The sequence below is a fragment of the Miniopterus schreibersii genome, assembly GCF_964146895.1.
Source record: "Miniopterus schreibersii genome assembly, chromosome: 2".
NCBI classification, from domain to species: domain Eukaryota; kingdom Metazoa; phylum Chordata; class Mammalia; order Chiroptera; family Miniopteridae; genus Miniopterus; species Miniopterus schreibersii.
In genome coordinates this window covers 117,291,828-117,296,827 of record NC_138102.1, presented here as the reverse complement: position 1 = coordinate 117,296,827, position 5,000 = coordinate 117,291,828, and the positions used below count along the sequence as shown (strand labels likewise).

The window sequence follows — 5,000 nt, the reverse complement described above, 5'->3', positions numbered from 1 at the left end:
AAAGCAACCTATAAATTCAATGCAATCCCTATTAAAATACCAACAGAGTAGTTCACCGATCTAGAATAAACACTTTGAAAATTTATCTGGAACCAAAAGGGACCCCAAATAGCCATGGTAATCTTGAGAAAGAAGAACAAAGTTGGAAGGATCACAGTACCAAATATCAAGTTATGCTACAAAGCCACTGTAATCAAAACAGCCTGGTATTGGCACAAGAACAGACATATTGATCAGTGGAACAGAATAGAGAGCCCAGAAACTGACCCATGCCATTATGGTCAATTAATATTTGATAAAGGAGGCAAGAACATACCATGGAGTAAAGACAGTCTTTTCAATAAGTGGTATTGGAAAAATTGAACAGATACATGCAAAAAAAATGAAACTAGACCACCAACTTACACCATACACAAAAATAAATTCAAAATGGATAAAATACTTAAATATAAGACATGAAACCATAAAAATCCTAGAGGAAAAAACATAGGCAGTAAAATCTGAGACATTTCTCATAGCAATATGTTTGCTGATACATATCCTAGGGCAAGAAAAACTAAGGAGAAAATAAACAAATAAAAAGCTTCTGCACAGCAAAGGAAACCATCAACAAAATGAAAAGGGAGCCCACTGTATGGGAGAACATATATGCCAATGACACATCAGATAAAGAGTTAATATCCAAAATATATATGAAACTTATACAACTTAACAAAAGGAAGACAAACAATCCAATTGAAAAATGGGCAATGGACCTAGACACTTCTCCAAAGAGGACATACAAATGGCTAAGACACATGTGAAAAAATGCTCAACGTCGCTAAGCATCAGGGAGATGCAAATTAAAACCACAATGTGGTATCACTTTACACCTGTCAGAATGGCTGCCATCAACAAGTCAACGAACTACAAGTGCTGGTGAAGTTGTGGAGAAAAGGGCACCCTTGTGCACTGCTGGTGGGAACGCAGACTGGTGCAGCCACTATGGAAACAGTATGGAGTTTCCTCGAAAGATTAAAAATTGACCTGCCATTTGACCCAGTGATCCCACTTCTAGGAATATATCCTAAGGAACCCCAAACACCAATCACAAAGAAATTATGCACCCCTATGTTTATAGCAACACAATTCACAATAGTTAAGATTTGGAAACCACCCAATTGCCCATCACTAGATGAGTGGATAAAAAAGCTGTGGCACATTACACCATGGAGTACTATGCGGCTCTGAAGAGGAAGGACCTTTTGGTCTTTGTACAGCATGGAGGGAACTAGAGAGTAAAATGCTAAGTGAAATGAGCCAGTCAGAGAAGGACAGGTACCACATGATCTCACTTATATGTGGAATATAATAAACAAAATACAGTGATGAACAAAGTGTATCCAGAGACATAGAAGCTTGGAACAAACTGAGGGATCTCAGAGGAAAGGTGGGGAGGGGGGTGTGGGTGGGGAGAGGTTAATCATGGAACCTGTATGTTTATGGGCATGGCCCATGGAGGTGGACATTGGTGTGGGGAGGGCCTGGGGGTGGGTTGGATGTAGGGCGGAGGGTGGAGGGGATCAATGGGGTTCAAAGGGGGGACATCTGTAATGGTCTCAACAATAAAGATAAAGAAACATTAAAAAAATGACTAGAGGGAACTGAGCAAAACATAGTATCAAAAATAATTCAACCCCCCTCCAGGGCAGTTCGGAGGCCCGCCCCAACCACACTATGTATATCAACAACCTCAATGAGAATCTCAAGAAGGATGAGCTGAAAAAGTCCCTATGTGCCATCTTCTCCCAGTTTGGCCAGATCCTGGATATCCTGGTGTCACGCAGCCAGGCCTTTGTCATCTTTAAGGAAGTCAGCAGTGCCACCAACGCCCTGCGCTCCATGCAGGGTTTCCTCTCCTACTACAAGCCCATGCACATCCAGGAGGCCAAGACCGAATGGTGTATCATTGCCAAAATGAAGGGCACCTTCGAGGAGCGGGACCGTAAGCAGGAGAAGAGGAAGCCCAAGAGCCAGCAGACCCCAGCTGACAAGAAGGCTGTGCAGGCGGGGGCAGTAACCCCTGTATCGGGAGCCATCCTGGGGCCTTTCCGGGACATGCCACAATGACTCAGGCACCCTGCATCATGCATCACATGCCAGGCCAGCCTCCCTAATGCCGCTTCCTGGCATGATCCCACCTCCAGGTCTCGCACCAGGCCAGATCCCACCGGGAGCCATGCCCCCACAGCAGGTCATACCCGGCCAGATGCCACCTGCTCAGCCTCTTTTAGAAAACCCACCAAATCACATCTCCTTCCTCACCTACCTGCCAGAGGAGACCAATGGGCTCATCTGTCCATGCTTTTCAACCAGTTCCCTGGCTTCAAAGAGGTCTGGCTGGTCCCAGGGTGGCACAACATCGCCTTGGAGGAGTTTGACAATGAGGTTCAGGCAGGGGCTGCTCCTGACTCCCTACAGGGCATCAAAATCACCCAGAACAATGCCATGAAGATCTCCTTTGCCAAGAAGTAGCACCTTTTCCCCATGCCTGCCCCTACCCCGGGTTTGGGGGCCTCCCCTCTTCCCCTTGGTTTGGTCCCCTGAAGGTAAGTGCCCCTAGGGGCCTTCTTGGAGCCACATGTGTGAGGGGTCACATAGCATTGTACCCAGAGTCTGTCCCCAGACATTGCACCTGGCTCTGTTAGGCTAGAATTAAAGTATTTTTTTGATTTTCTACTAAATAAATAAATAAATAAAATCAAGAAATTTTAAGTAAAACTCAAGGCTTCAAATAAAAACTATATATATATATATATAATTTTAGATGCATCATTATTGCATTTAAAAATAAGTATTAATAGAAGATTCTGAAAGCCTTTTTATTTTTCTTCATTTCAACTTTTAGTCATTTAAAATGAAATTTAAAAAAACAACAAAACAACAACAAAATATTTCTTGTTTTCTTTTGAAATAATGATTGTGGAAGTCCCAACATAAATAGGTCAATAATTGTGGCAATAAAACTAACTGAAATAAACATATTTTACTTCAAATTTCATTGAAATATTTCAGATTTCATTCACTACTTATACATATCAGAATTAATTCCAGATTTACAGAGCAGAAAGCAGTTGGTTAATTTCAAGTAATCACTATATTTTGAAAACTTCTGATTAGTCTGAAAAGCCAAACACATTGATGGAATAGAAGTGGAAGTGTGTTTAATCTCAAAAGAAATAGGAAAAAACTTTTGAATAAATTGTGTGGAAATCCTCAACTATGCTCTGGATTTTTATTTATAAAATTTAAATGGCAAAAGTTGTGTATTATTCATTTTTTCCTTTTTATTGAATTTATTGGGGTGATACTGGTTAACAACCTTATACAGATTTCAGGTGCACAATTCCACAAAACATCATCTGTACACTGTATTGTGTGTTTATCACCCTAAGTCAAGTCTCCTTCTATCACCATTTATCTCACCTATGCATTTTCAATTTAAAATTATATGCATGAACTCCACAGTTTTCCATAGTGGCTACACCAGTCTGCATTCCCACCAGCAGTGTAGCAGGGTTCCCCTTTCTCCACACCCTCGCCAGCTCTTTTTGTTTGTTGATTTGTTGATGGTAGCTACTCTGGCAGGTGTGAGGTGGTATCTCATTGTCATTTTAATTCGCATATCTATGATGATTAGTGACATTGAGCACTTTTTCATATGTCTCTTGACCATTTGAATGTTCCATTTGGAGAAGTATTTATTCAGGTCCTTTGACCATATTTTAATTGTATTATTTGTCTTCCTTTTGTTGAGTTGTATGAGTACTTTGTATATTTTACCCAGTGATCCCTCTTCTGGTAATATATCCTAAGAAACCCAAAACACCAATCAGAAAGAATATATGCACCCCTATGTTCATAGGAGCGTTATTTGCAATAGCTAAACTCTGGAAACAACCCAAATGCCCATCAGAAGATGAATGGATAGAAAAGCCAGGGTACATTTACACCATGGAATACTCTGCAGCTGTAGAAAAGAAGGGCTTCTTACCCTTTGAGACAGCATGGAGGGACCTGGAGAGTTATTATGCGAAGTGAAATAAGCCAGGCAGAGAAAGACAAGTATCACATGATCTCACTTACATGTTGACTCTAATGAACACAATAAACTGATGAGTAGAATAGAACCAAAAGTATGGAAACATGGAACAGACTGATGAATCTTAGAGGTATGTGGGCAGAGAGGGCTCTAAGAGATCGATCAAAGACCTTATATGCGTATATGCCTTGCCCACGAGCACAGACAATAGGAAGCTGAAGGCCTGGGGCGGGGAGGGAATCAGGTGCTTGGGTGCAAGGGGGAAAAGGACAGATAATACTCTCAACAACAAAGATTTCAAAAAGTTATATGCATGAACATAACACTCAAGCCTAAAATTTTCCATTGTAAATTGTAGATTGCTTGAGATATCCAATTTCTCTTTTTTTCCAGAAAATATACAGGCTTAAATAACCATACATCTAATGCCTGATTTGGTCTAAATACTAAATTAGATCTGAATGGATACAAATATGAATAAGTCATTATATAAAAGACTGTAGAACACATATTTAAGGATCTGTTTGGGATCTGTTGAATTTTAATTAAAATAATTAAGTTGCAGCTATGTTTATTTGGATCCATCATATTGAAGTTTAATTAAATAGTAAAAGCTTTTGAGATGAAAGTTACACATATCTAAAAATGAAATGAGTTGTTTTGAGAGATAATAGTCTGTGGAGAAAAGTGAGAAATAGTGACTTCTGTATTCATATGAATTCATATTAGAAAGATACGATAATCACACATACATACAAGGATATGAATTCATGAGTACTTGGGGATGCTCAATAAGCAGTTACTAGATCTCTCAACTTAAAGCAGATGTAGGATGATATATAGGTTTTCATTGTGTGTTTGTTGTAGCAAAGAGTATTTGTTTTTGTATAAACTACATGATGATTAGATATAAATTTTA

General features: G+C 39.6%; 1 pseudogene across 1 annotated transcript; it reads left to right on the top strand.

Moving 5' to 3' along the window:
- The first annotated feature begins 1,464 nt into the window (after nt 1–1,464).
- LOC308552513 (U1 small nuclear ribonucleoprotein A pseudogene) lies at nt 1,465–2,514 on the top strand (annotated as a pseudogene). The gene is made up of 2 exons: nt 1,465–1,473; nt 1,687–2,514. The product of its transcript is annotated as a U1 small nuclear ribonucleoprotein A pseudogene (transcript).
- The last annotated feature ends 2,486 nt before the right edge of the window (nt 2,515–5,000 follow it).